Source organism: Triturus cristatus, chromosome 4_1 (assembly GCF_964204655.1).
Source record: "Triturus cristatus chromosome 4_1, aTriCri1.1, whole genome shotgun sequence".
In the NCBI taxonomy this organism is placed as follows: Eukaryota; Metazoa; Chordata; class Amphibia; order Caudata; family Salamandridae; genus Triturus; species Triturus cristatus.
The window spans coordinates 923,750,777-923,765,513 of record NC_140585.1 but is presented as its reverse complement, the minus strand read 5'-3'; the positions used below and the strand labels follow the sequence as shown (position 1 = coordinate 923,765,513).

Here is a 14,737-nt window from a genome sequence, read left to right as displayed (position 1 = left end):
TGGCTTCTTTTTTAGTTCCCTTTTATAATAACACCTTAGAGAGTGAGTTGGTGTCCAGAGGCAAAGATTTACCACGGATTTGGGACCGCGTTGTCCCCGTGCTCCTGTATGTGGACAATACAGTCTACTACCTCGAACTGATAATAGCCTCCAGTCGTTATTAGAAATTATTAATAATTTTATGAGGGAACTTAACTTGAAAATTAACCATATAAAATCAAAGACCATGATTTGCGACCCTAAAAAGAGCCTCGCCCATCCCCACAACATTGCAGGGATCCCTATTACAAAAGTCCAGTATTTTAATTATTTTGGGGTATTGTTGTCATGTGACCTGCGCTGGAACAAACTTGTGACTCAACGAGTCAGCAATCTGGAGGGGGCAATAGGGGCAATCTTCCAGTTTTTCAAGAAACTGGGCATAAACCTATTAAAGAGTTAATTACTCTGTACATATCTAAACCCCTATCTCTAAGTATATATGGGGAAGGAGTTTGGGGATACACATCGCCGGTCCACACTGGAAAAAATAGAAAATAGGTTTCTGTGTAGGCTCCTTGCTACCACTAGGTGCACTGCCAGTTTAATCACCCATTTGGAATCTGGCCTACCTTACCTTGAAGACATAGTCTTAGTTGCCCCCTGCGGCTTAAGATCTGAAGTTCCTTATTTACATCGTTTTCTAAAGAGATACTGGAGGACGGTATAAAGTTAGAACATGCCACCTCTATTACCTGGTTATCTTATGTCAAAAAGTATTTTATCGACCCTGGACTGCCCCATTTCTTTTTGCTCCAAACGAAATTTCAGACAGCACATAAAGAGACAAAACCCTGTTCTTCCGGGGGGCGTGGCTTGCAGCCGACAGCAATGGCCGCAGCCTAGGAGAGCTCCGCGCTCGCTAGTCTCTTTCCCCCAAAATCCTGACATTTATCCGCGTCCACGGTGACAAGGACCAGCTGCTCTGACTACCGGGAGGCTCCGGTGCTGATCGAGGGCCGTCTGGGAGCTGGGGGTGCAGCCGCAGGGTCGGCATCGACGAGGCCGGCGGTGCGGCCTACTATCCGGGACCGCGACCGGGGCCTGGAGTACGAGGGCGCGGCCGAGGAAGTGGCGCGCAGAGTGGGCTCGCTCCGAGGACCGGGACGCCGCGTAGGGCGAAACAAAGCGGCAGCGGAGCACGACACGTGGGGGGCGCCGACCGGCGTGGACCGAGGCCCCGTGGCGTTCAGGACCCTGCGGTGCGGGGTCGAACTGCGGGACGGAGCACACACAAAGGAATAGAGACGCGGGCCCAGACACGAGTCACAGAGGTGTCCTGGCCACCCCCACCCCGGCACCAGCGGAGAAAGGGCCCTGCTGCCTACCGGTCTGGAAGTGCCCCGAGATGATCGAGACGCACAGCAGAGAGGGTTGATGAGCCTGAACTCCCTCGGAGCGTGGCGGGGACAACACTGGTGATCGTATCAAGCGCCTAAAACCCCCCCCCCCACCCGGCACAGAGTGGACGCGACGCACCGGGGGATGCATATGGTGCTCCCCGTCGAGACCTGAGGAGAGTGTGCGAGTTCTGGACGGCGACCTCCTGCACGAGCGGAGGCGAGGAGGGAAGGGAAAACCGAAAGGCCGAGCGCTGACCTGTAAGGCGCAGTCTGGCAGCGGCGACTACCGACCTTCCCGCTGCACCGCGAGGCGAAGCAAGCACCATGGGGGGTAAAGGCCAACGGGGGCCGCAGACTGGCAAATTGGATAAATATGCCTACCGCAGAGAGACCTCGCAAACCCCAGAGGCTCCCAGGCAGAATGAAGACGCGACGCAGGCCGGTCAGCCAGGGGAGATTACCCTGCAGGATATAATGCGCACACTGACACAAATGCAAACGGCGATAGGCACGATCTCCACGGACATTACACTGTTACGAGCAGACGTGTCAAAAATCAACGACAGGCTGAGGGAGGTAGAAGACACGACGGCCGCTCTGTCCACGGAGACAACGCTGCTCACAAACAAAGTAAGGGCACTGGAACTGGCGCAGAAACAAATGGAGGCGAAATTGGACGACCAAGAAGGGCGCGCCCGCCGCAACAATATCCGCTTAGTGGGAGTGCCGGAGACCGTGCGCGGTCCGGCGCTGGACTTGTATGTGGAAGACCTCGTCAAGAATAAACTCCAGCCTAGAGGCTTGTCGGAGTTTTTCTCGGTGGAAAGGGCGCACAGGGTGCCAGGTGGGCCGTCCAAGCCGGGAGCCCCACCACGACCGATACTAGCAAGAATCTTCAACTTCCGCGACCGCGACGCCATTTTGCAGACAGCGCGAGTCGCTCCCCCACTTCGAGTGGAGAATAGCAAAATCGAGATATACCCGGACTACACAGCGCTGGTAACGAGGCAACGCAGAGACTTCCTGGACGTGAAGAAAGAGCTACGAAAGAGAGAACTGAAGTATGCAATGCTCTTCCCCGCGAAGCTCCGGGTGGAGGCGGAGGGAAAAACCTGGTTCTTCATGTCCCAGACGGCAGCCACGGAGTGGCTGGAGGGCTGGTGGAAGCCAACGGGACGCACGGGAGCGGCGCAGAGACATGGACAGTCCGCGGGCAGGGCGGAGGTATCGGACCCATTGCAAGAGGAGGCGGACGTACGACTATGACACCGGGCCAAGTACGATATGAACGTGGTGCTCGCCAGGCAACGAGAATGGAATGACGACCTCGGCTGCTCCTGGAGGAAGGCCGTGGGGGCTGGCCCTGGCTGTCACCCCGTGGACTCTCGCCGGTGATGGCTCAGAAGGCCTACGAAGTCTAGAGACGGCGCCATACTGTAGAAGGCTGAGGAGGAGGCTTACACGGCTGGAGCCTGAGCCCTCTTCGCAGCCGTGGACATGATGAAGCTCTGAGGGGGAGACTAAGACTGGGTGCAACGGGCATCTCCCCCCCTGGCACGCAAGTACACAGTTATGGGGATAAAGCACTCTGCTCAGTTGGGGGTGGTGGGTAGTTTGAAATCCGCCGGGCAGGGCAGCAGGGAGGGGGGGGGGGGCTGAGGGGTTTACAGGGGGTTTTGGTTCACAAGGTTTTATCTGCATACCGCAAGCTCGGTCAGCACCTGCATAGACTCGCCATACACCGACCATTATACACCGCGCATACCACATACGATAACACATGGGGCTGGACGCGGAACAGACCTTAGGGACGACCGACAATCCGCACACCACTGACCACACCAGTACTGGCAAACACCTAGTGGTTCTGTCCTGGAATGTCAACGGGTTGGGGGACAAGATTAAGCGGGGACTGGTGCTTCAATACATTAAACGAAAGGGGCCGACGGTAGCACTGCTGCAGGAAACGCACTTGGTGGGCACTGCATGTCAAGCCTTAGACAGGTGGGGGTATAAAATGGGGGTACACTCGGAGTTCACCTCTGGATCCCGGGGGGTAGGTATACTACTTCATAAGCGCTGCCCCCTGATAGTACAACAGACGTGGACCGATGCGCAGGGCAGATTCGCTGCTTTGACGGGCCAATGGGAAGGGAAACGCTACAACTTCGTATCAGTGTATATCCCACCAGCATTGCATGGCACCGCGCTCCCGGACCTGGGCGCATTCCTGTTGTCGCTCCCACAAGGTGCAACGATTATAGGGGGGGATTTCAACGCCGTAGTTAACCCCGACATGGATAGGCGACCCCCCAGAGGCCCCTGTAGCGCCAGTTCGAAACTTAAAGATTTTGTAGATACGGTCGGCCTCACAGATACCTGGAGAGCGAAATTCCCACACGACAGGCAGTATACCTTTCACTCAGGGGTGCACAACAGTGAGTCGCGGATAGATCACATGTTTACCCAGATGCTGGGATTGGAACAGGTAGCAGAGGTGACGCACTTGCCCAGGGGAATCTCGGACCACTCCCCAATCATGCTCACATACTCATCAGACATCCCGGGAAGGCGCAGACTCTACCCAATCTACCCACATTATTTAGCGATTAAAGAGATCAAGAAAACGTTGGTCACCACCACAAAACAATACTTTAGTGAGAATGAGCGCTCGGTGGAGTCGCCAACGGCACTCTGGGAAGCCTATAAGGCGGTCCTGCGAGGCCAGGCCATTTCCTCAATATCGCACCACAAGAAGCGCCAGCGCCAACAACTCCACGCGCTGGAGGAGAACATGCAACGGGCAGAGGCGGACTACGCCGCCGATGCTACCGAGGCGGCAGCGCATGGGCTACAGCTGGCGCAACAAGAGTACAAAACATTTGTATGGGAGGAGGCGAAAGCTAGACTACAGACCACAAGACACAAAGTCTACGAGCAGGGGGACAAAGCGGGAAAGCTGCTGGCCTGGTTAGATAAGAAAGACAAAGCTGGTAGGTGGATAGCAGAGCTGGCCGCACCAAATGGCGCGCTAATCACAGACCCCCCAGACATTGTGGAGGAGCTCGCGGCACATTATGAACGCATCTACACACCAACTGCAACGGCCACTATGGTAGAAAACATAGCTTTCCTGCACGACATTCAAATGCCAAAGTTGGCTCCCACGGCAGTGCAGGCGCTGGAGGCGGACATCACGCTGGAAGAAACGACTCAGGCCATACTCGCACTCCACACGGGCAAGGCTCTGGGGCCTAATGGTATCCCGGTGGAGCTCTTCCGACACCTGCTTACGGTCTTAACGCCCCACCTCTTGAACATGTATAATGACAGCTTGGAACGGGGGGAGCTTCCCAGAGACCAGCGCTTGGCCACGATAGTAGCAATACACAAGCCCGGGAAACCGCCAACCAGTTGCATGTCCTACCGGCCCATATCCCTGATCAACGCAGAGGCGAAGATACTAGCAAAAGTGCTAGCGAGGCGGCTCCAGCCTTGTCTGGGGTCGGTGGTTCACCCGGACCAATCGGGGTTTCTGCCGCAGCGGAACACGGCGCTGAACCTGAGGCGAGTGAATAGTGTCATGGCGCGCAAACCCCTCATCCAAGAGGACGCCATAATTCTCTCCTTGGATGCGCAAATGGCGTTCGACATGGTGGAATGGCCGTTTTTATTCGCGGTACTTCACCACTTAGGTTTCGGTCCCAAATTCATAAAATGGGTGGAGCTGCTCTATACAAAACCCATGGCGCAGGTTGTGGCTAATGGGAGGATCTCGGGCACCTTCCCTCTGGCTAAGGGGACCCGGCAGGGCTGTCCTTTATCCCCTCTTCTATTCGCACTAGTGTTAGAACCCTTGGCGGCGTGGATACGACAAGACCAGGTAATCCGTGGGCTTAAATGGGCGCTGGGGTGGGAAGACAGAATATCACTCTACGCGGACGACATACTCCTTTATTTGGCCTCACCGGCCCGATCACTCAATTGCCTCATGGATATTTGTGTAGCGTTCGGCCGGGTCTCAGGGTATACCATAAACTGGGGAAAATCACATATTTATATACTCTCAGGCGATAGACCCCGACTCCCACGTAACTGTGCTGCTAAAATAGTGACTGAGGGATTCATGTATTTGGGCATCTACATCACGGCGCAGGAACCCCGCTTCATAGCTGAAAACCTTAAAAAACCACTGGAGCGTCTACGCAGGGATGTGCAGTGCTGGCGGTCCCTACCGCTCACCCTATTGGGCAGGGCAGCCCTCTTTAAAATGATGGCGCTCCCGAGGTTTCTGTACGCCCTACAAAATACACCATTCCCGGTCGCCCCAGCATATTTTCGGGAAGTGAATAGTGAACTCAGTAAGCTGCTGTGGGATGGCAAGGCGACACGTATAGCGATGCACAAACTAGTGAAAGGTTGGTATGATGGAGGGATAGCACTCCCGTACATTAAGCTGTACTACTGGGCCTCCCACCTGATGGTAATCAACCAATGGCTCCATGCTGATCAGGGAGACCCGGCCTACCGTATGGACAGACACCAACTGGGGGAGGATAACCTTATGGGAATACTGTACAATAGGACTCAACACAAGCATCTTATAGGCCCTACAGCACATACAATTAAGATCTGGCACGCAGTACAGAAGGAGATGAGATGGGAAGGAGTCATCACGCAGGCGACGCCACTCTGGGACACCAATAAACTGGGCAGGCTACGGAACACGAAGGGGTTCAAACAGTGGGATTTGATCGGTATCTCAAAGGTAGGGGATGTGTGGAAAAAGGGGAGCCCCGTCCCGTTTGAGCAGTTGCAGCGTAGCTATGGGATGGCAGACACTGAGGCGTTTCGCTACTTACAGATAAGGCATGCCCTTACGGCGCTTATACCACAAGGCACTAGGCTCCCAGAGTCCACACCCCTTGAAGATAGGCTCCTTACTGATCATATGACGAAGAAGGCTATCTCACTCACATATAAAAAACTGGTAAACAACCAACCAGACCCGACACAAGCCCTCAAAACTAAATGGGAGGCCGACGTGGGGGAGCTGGATGAGACGGATTGGCAGGACGCGCTGGCATCGCCACGAGAAGTGGCGATCTCATCCAGATTTAAATTAATACAACTTAAGATACTACACCGTACCTATTATACCAGGACACTACTACATAAACTGCATAGAGCCGACACACCACTTTGCGTCAGACAGTGCGGAGAGCCAGGCACGTTCTGGCACATAATATGGCAGTGTGTACACATCCAGAAATATTGGAAAGCAGTCATGCGTACAGTTGCGCAGGTCACGGGGGCAACATTAGTCCCTGAACCCAGGGGGTGCATTTTGAATATTTGGGACGAAGCGGATATCACGCAGACAGTGCAAACATGGGTAGCGTTGGGGATGGCGTTGGCGAAAAGAGACATTGCGCAACAGTGGGGAGCCAGGCAGGCTCCGACCCTCCAAAAATGGTGCAATGGTATGGACGACCTAATGGTGACGGAGAAATCGGTCTATGTGCACAGAAGATGCCCCAAAAAATGGACTAAGATATGGGGGAAGTGGAATGACTATCGAGGGAACATCTGTGAACCCCCGCAGGATGAATCCCTAACGGATGACTCAGACTAACTGGGGGTGTCTGGGGTGGCATGACACGAGATGTTTGACACGGTGGGGGAAGAGGGTGTTGGGGTCCTGAGGAGACAGAATGGAACCTTTGAAGCGCGGCAGCGGCTGACACGAGCAAACTGTGATGTACTTGATAATACACGATATGGTATTGCAGTATTGGTTACAAATGAAAATGTTAATAAAAAGAGTTTTAAAAAAAAAAAAACCCTGTTCTTCCAGCACAGAACTCACAGGAGTCTCTCCAAATATAATTTTTCATCTACAGTAACCCATTACATTTAAAGTAAGAAGTGGGAATTGAACGTGACGCAGGGTCTCTCATATGGTATGGATTTGCCCAGTGCTACCCCAAACTGGGCTGCTGCATCACAAGTTACCGGGGGGCCACAGTTGCCACTTTGACTGCTCTCTATAGCGGTGCTTGTTGGGCCTCAATACTTGAAGTGCGACCCGAAAAGCGACAGACAGGTTTGCAGATCTGGCGCTCATCCTTGCCTGATGGCAATTGTCAATAAATTGGAAATCTGCCACCGGCCCCAACCTGTGTAGATGGAGAAAGGAGCTGTCTAGATGGCTGGATTGTGAGAGAGAGGCGCTTCGGAGAGAGGAGGCTAGAGCAGTGCGTAGGGTCCTGATTTTGCCTACCTGGGAAGCAATATTAGTGGCCTGCACCAGAATAGATGCCAAGGGGAAGATTTTGGCTGAGGAGGTCTCTGCTGCACCCTCACTGGATGCTGGTGCACCTCCAGTTTCCCCCTACCCCTGCTTCTGTTGCCTACAACGGTGAGGACCTAGATGAGTGAGTGGTACTTTCCCGTTTGCTAGATAGCTATGAGATGAGTGTGGCAGGAGACAACTGATTTACTGCCTGGGGTCCTGCCTCTAGCTCTACGCCTCCGTAACGGGGCAACCGAGGGAGCTGCTGCATCAGCCTTAACTCGATGTTCTGCCTCCATACTTTCTGAATCTTTTCTTTCCCTTTTAACTACGTTTGCCATATAGGTCAGTAACCATTTCCCAGACCCTGCACACCTGCTTTTCTACGTTTGGTAATGTAGAGCGGTTTATGTGAAAACTGCAATAAAATACTTTTTAGCATAGACCACATATGCTGAATGTTTACAACTGATTATCACTGACAGATTGGAAGGATACATGACCCACTTGTGTCTTCAAATCTCATGAGTTATAACTCCTCCCACACTCAACAATGGAAATAAACGCCATATTACGTATGGTTCTCACTAACAGTTATTATCGTGAATAACTGGATTTAAAATCTGGTTATCCTCCGTTACAACATAACAAGAATGGGAAACACAATTTATTTCTCAGTTGTTATGTCATAAGGGAAGATTGGTTCTATTCTAATACACTACCTGGGTCTCCAGAGCCCTGGGCAGGGTAGCCGAATGTCAGCTGGTAGTTTTACAGACCTTCTTCTGCCTCTTTCTGCAAATTCGAAGGATGCAGGAAAGCACTGATGGCATGCACCTGAGCCATCTGCCAAATTTCCAGTCAACCACGGTTCTCTCCCGACAGCGCCGACAGAAAAAAACCTTGCCACACAGTTCTTGGATTTTTAATGTCACTCAGAACTCCTTAGTGAAAAATATTCCTGTTATTTTCTGTTACCAATCTGTAATTCTATTACAGGACCGGAGGCTTCGGATTATGTTTCTCCTTCTTTACTGCATAAATCACAGCAGCCAGTAAAAACATACAATTTAGTAAAACAAACTACATTTTCCATGGTACTTTGCGTCAGCCACGCCTCCTTACCCCTCCATAAGAGCCCTGGTTACTGTCCCATCATCCTCTTTCTTTGCTACTCACAGCCAGAGCCAAGTACCCCTCCGCTATCTTCTTGAATACTGAATTGGTGATTATATGCCAGGGCTGACAGAGCGCGCCACGCTTGAGAACTTATTGTCAATGTGCATGCCTACATTTTTTGTCTATTGAGGGGTTTGTCGTAATTAGGTTTTTTCTGCCTCTAGCAACAATTGTGTAGGTGGCACGTTCGCGCCGTGAGCGGGAGCTTTGCTCCGATCCCCAGCGCTGCTGGCATTACGGATTACATGAGGCACGTTTAAGCGCGAAGGTACCAAGCCGCTGGGCGGCAAGAAAGCGACAGGATAGGTCCAAGCGCTGTTGATTTGGGCTTCCCTCATTGCCCTTGAGCGCCGCAGGAGCCGGGTGGTTCCCGTCCGACGTGTACGGCCCACGCGATCCAATTTGGGCTTCATTTGGACTTGCTTTGGGTTGCACACGCCGGGATCAGCCCGTTTTGCTTTTTCTACCGCGTTTTTGAACAGAAACAGGTAGTAGGAAAGACGCCCGACTGGCTGCAATAATCGTCGCCCTGCAGGAGTGAGCACACACTCCAGGAACAACTTCTTTTCGGCTCCTACGCCTATAATAGGCTGCAATAATCTGAGTACAGCTTTTGCTGAGGGGGCTTGGTACAAGTATTAACTTTTTGTGTGCATGTGGGCTGGCCCCCCACTTTCTACTCCTCCAGTATATATATTTATATGTCACTTGGCACACTTGTGTGACATTAATTGCTCTGCCCCACTGAATTAGTATTACCATGGATGAGTGGGTGCGCTATGAGGATGAGGTCTATTATGAGGGACAGCAGGAGACTATCTTTGAAGATAATATAGTAGAGGCTCTGGACGCTTCTGTCCAATCCTCGGTGAACAGGGCTCTGGAGACCACAGTTCCCAACACTGTGCAACAAGCATTGGCAGCTGCGCTCAAACCAATCACCAAGCAGCTTGAAAGTTTTGCCAAGCTTCATGGTTTTACTAAGGACAAGCGTACTGCGCGCCCATCTACTGACGTAGTCAAAGCACGTCGATGGCCGCATGCTACGGCCCTGGACTCACTTCCTCCGCCACCTGCAGGCGATCACGAATACTCCACGGGAGGCAAGGCAAAGAGTAAGCAAAAGGTCTATGTGGACTCCGATACCACAACCACTGATACCGATGCTACCACAACTGATGATGAGGCCCCTCCCAAGAAGAAGACCAAGAAAGTGGCTTCTTCCAATCCGGAGATTCCAACCAATACTCCTTTCACCTTCAATCCTAGTGAAATAGTACATCCCAGATCGTCGGACTGGGCTCCAGCACCCGAAATCATTGAATACTTGCATGAGAACATCCGAAAAGGATTTGATAAGGAGGTCCAGAATCGCCTTAGGTCGGAGTGCCCTCGACCAGACCTACCCGATAAAGTCGCAGAGACCCCCGAAATAGATGCAAGTCTGCTTACTTTTCTAAAGAAACTTGCCAGAGACCCCAAAAAAGGGATAGCCCGTGCCTGGAGAGGGTGTCAGGACAAGCTCCATGACGTGGTAGGACCCCTCGCAAAAATACTGGAAATGGCGCTGGTGGTCAAGGAAACAGCGAACCCGGTGGATCCAGATATCCTTGCAGGATGGACGCAGAGGGCCATTTGCCTGCTTGGCAATGCCAACTGTGCCATATCTACTGAACGACGTTAAGTCCTTGCTCATTGTGTATGGACACTAATCTTACAGATCTGGCGGCCGCTGAACCCGGTCCTCTCGCGGAGGGTAACCTATTTGGAGACCGTTTTGTGAAGGATGCATCAAAGTACGTGGGAACTTTTACATCCTTGGATAAGGCTCAATCAGAAATCAAGCAAGTGTTTACCCAAGGCCTTTTTAACAGGGCCGGAGGAGGCAGGGGACGCTCGTCAGGCCGTTTCGCTAATCAAGGTCCCCTCAGAGGTGACTACGGTCGCGGAAGAGGTGAATGGGACTCTACTAGAGGGGGAACCTTCTATCCCACTCGTCGTCGATTCAACAAACGCCGGTTCCAAGGAGGTGGAAACAGAGCGGGCTTTCAAGCACAGAATTCCGCAGGTAAGCGTAACAGATTTGTGCCTTCTACCTTTGGGGGGGTTGCACTCAATTCTTTCTACACAATTGGCGCAACCTTACCCAGGATGCGTGGATAATTCAGACGGTTCAAGGGTTCCAACTGGAATTTTACGAACCACCCTGTCAGGACACACTACCGAACCCTCTCCGTTTTTCCCAACAAGAATGCACTTTTATAGACAACGAAATAGAAGAATTGCTGCAAAAACACGCAATAGCTTTATGCAACAACAAGCCTCACAGTTTTTGCAGCAATATTTTTCTGGTCCAGAAGAAGGGTGGGGGTCACAGACTGGTCCTGAATTTGAGGGAATTCAACCACTACCTTGTTTACAAACATTTCAAAATGGAAGGGATCCACCTTTTGGCAGACCTGTTAAAACAGGGGGATTGGCTGGTCAGACTAGATCTCAAGGATGCCTATCTGTCCATTCCCATTTTTCCTCCACACCGCAGTTTCCTGCAATTTCAATGGAAAGGTCAGTGGTTCGAGTATTTGGCCCTTCCTTTCGGGCTTTCCTCGGCTCCTTGGTGCTTCACCAAGGTGATGAAGCAGGTGGTTGCACCTTTGTGGGAGCAAGGAATACGCATGATTGTCTACCTGGACGACATCCTGATAATGGCTCACAGTCCGGAATTGGTTTCACATCACCTTCAAATTACGATCTCTCTCTTGCAGAGTCTGGGGTTTGTAATCAACCATGCCAAATCGGCTCTGATCCCGTCGCAGACGACGGAGTTTCTGGGTTTTGTGATAGATTCCCAGACGGCCCAATTGCGTCTTCCCAAAGCTAAGCTCAAGGACCTGAAGAAAGAAATAATAGCAATTCTCAACAAGCAGATGGTTTCTCTCAGGGTTATTGCCAGAATAGTGGGGTTATTGGCATCATCCATTCAGGCGATTTCCCCGGGCCCACTACATTACAGAGCATTACAGAGGCTCAAGATTCAACACCTACAGAAGGGTCTGGCATACTCGGACCTGGTTCCCCTGTCACAGGAAGTAAAGGACGAAATGCGATGGTGGCCAGGCCACGTGGAGGCGTGGAACGGGAGAGGCATTTTTGGCTCCCTGCCCGAGGTGGTCATAGAGTCCGACGCCAGTCGTTGGGGTTGGGGGACGCGCTGCGGCGATATCTCCACAGGCGGAAGGTGGTCTCCCCAGGAACTATCTCTACACATAAATTGTCTGGAACTCCTAGCGGGTTCCTTTGCGATTCGAACCCTGTCCCCCAAGCAGACCTCCTGCTGCATCCTGCTACGGATGGACAACGTATCGGCAGTGAGATACATAAACAAATTGGGAGGGACGAGATCGTCCCTGTTGGTCGAGATTGCCAAGGACTTCTGGCATTACTGCCTGAGCCGCCAGATAACGGTAATAGTGGAATATATTCCGGGTCAGGCCAACCTCATAGCGGACTGGAATTCCAGACATCTCAGGGACTACAGCGATTTGAAGTTACTGCCGAGCATATTCTAATGGCTGCACCAAATTTGGGGTCCGTGTCAGACGGATCTGTTTGCTTCCAGGCTGAATCGCCGGATTCCCATCTTCTTCAGTTGGAGGCCGGACCCAGCAGCGAAAGCAACAGATGCATTCCTTCAGGATTGGTCGGGGGCAGTGAATTATGCATTCCCACCTTTCCTTCTCATCCCGAGAGTGACCTCTCTCATTCTCAGACAACGAGCAGAGGTGATTTTAGTGACGCCACAATGGAGAGCGCAACCATGGTTCCTGATATTGTTAGAGATGAGCTGCGATCTTCCCAGGATGCTCCCATGGTCGGAGTCTCTTCTCCTGGGACCTCACGGGGAGCGACATCCTCTGATCCTCTCGGAGCGGTTGTCACTGATGGCATGGCAACTTTCCGGCAACAGTGGGAAATGCTAGGGTTTTCGGAGACAGCTTCAGCTTTCATCAAGCAGGCTTGGGCGCCTTCCACCAGGAAGCGATACTCTTCAGCCTGGACAGGCTGGATGGGTTGGTGCGTGGAACAGCACCTGGATCCCGTGGGGGCAGGATTACCCAATATTGTGAATTTCCTTTCACAGAAGGCAGCAAGCGGTTTGGCTTATCGGTCTGTAAATAACTTTCGATCAGCCATTTCGGCAGGGCATAACCCGGTCGATGGGAAACCGGTTGGTATGCATTCTATGATTTGTAAACTTCTTAAAAGGCATAAGGATAGCGAATCCTCCCAAACCTAAGTACTCAGGCTTATGAGATGTTTCTTTAGTCATTTCTCTATTCAATGGTTGGCCAGCGAATAAACTGTTATCGCGAAAACAATTGTTTGCAAAGCTAGCGATGCTTCTATGTTTGTCAGCTTGCAGGCGTTCATCGGATGTGCGGGCACTGGAAATTACAGGTAGAGTATTTACTCCGGAAGGGGTTTCTTTTACTATTACAGGCCGTACCAAGACTCTTTCCAGACATATAGAGTATAATGCTTTTCCCCGCAATGAAAAATGATGTGTTGTCCAATGCTTGAAAACTTATGAGGATTGTACTCGATTATGGAGACCTGAAGGCTCTACTCAACTTTTGATTGCTTTGCAAAGACCTTTTAAACCGGTGTCTGCTGCAACCATAGCCAGATGGCTTCATTATATCATGAAGAAAGCTGGTGTTGATATTCAAATGTTTGGTGCACATTCTGTGCGTGGTGCCATGGCATCAAAGTGATTTATGTTAGGATCTAGCATTCAAGACATTATGCGTTGTGCTGATTGGTCATCTGAATCAACTTTCAAACAATTTTATTATAATCCGGTGAGAGATATAACATCTGTTGTTTTTAATAAGCGTTAAACTGGCATAATCCGAAGCCTCCGGTCCTGTAATAGAATCAAAAATTAGCTGGCATTCGCGCCAAGAATTTTCAATTCTATTAAGGACACGGAGGTGAGGATTATCCCACCCGGCTATGTTACAATATGATTGTTCATGCTTACCCACCCGTTGATATTGTACTGAATTGTGGTAATACGCAGAAGTTACGGGTTGTTCATGTTTGTTTTTCCTAGGTGCAGACAAGAAGTCTCAATAAGTGATGTCTTCAGTTGAAGCCTTTCAATGGAAATTGTTCCTGTTAACTTCCATGTTGGAGGATGTTCGTGAAATATTATTGATTTAGTGGACTTGGATACAGTTCGAGCAAAGAAAGAGGATGATGGGGCAGTAACCAGGGCTCAGGAGGCGTGGCTGACGCAAAGTACCATGGACAATGTAGTTTGTTTTACTAAATTGTATGTTTTTACTGGCTGCTGTGATTAATGCAGTAAAGAAGGAGAAGCATAATCCTCGCCTCCGTGTCCTTAATAGAATTGAAAATTCTTGGCGCGAATGCTAGCTAATTTTTGATTCTATGTTTAGTAAAAGCAGGAATACCAGAATGCAGAACTGGTTATTTACTGCTATGATGTTGCAACAGTGGAAAGCACAAATTGTTTCTCACTAAATTTCAGGACAGGATGACAAGTCTCTCAGAGAAACTAATAGCTCACCATGGCTCTCTTCTCCAATGGGGAGCAGAGACCGAAGCTTCGACTCAAGAGGTGGAGAGAAAGCACAAAGTGAATAGGAGTTGGTGGTAGGAGATCCGGTTATTTTATATATTCAGGCGCAGTAGCTGTTGATCGAAGGAAATATGCTGCGGGTGGGTGGCAGGTGGTGGTTGTAACATGCAAGAATTCGTAAAATAGTGCCAATTCCACTGCATCGCAGCAGTACATTTTGGAATCACTGTTGCTTGCACCAACATCTTCTAGCTAGTTTATGTTAGAAAAAAA

The 14,737-nt window shown here is 50.9% G+C and overlaps 1 protein-coding gene across 1 annotated transcript in view; it reads right to left on the bottom strand.

The window, feature by feature from the left end:
* Positions 1-14,737, bottom strand: part of LOC146855828 (rab-like protein 2A) — a 183,800-nt gene that overhangs the window by 167,776 nt on the left and 1,287 nt on the right. The window lies entirely within an intron of this gene.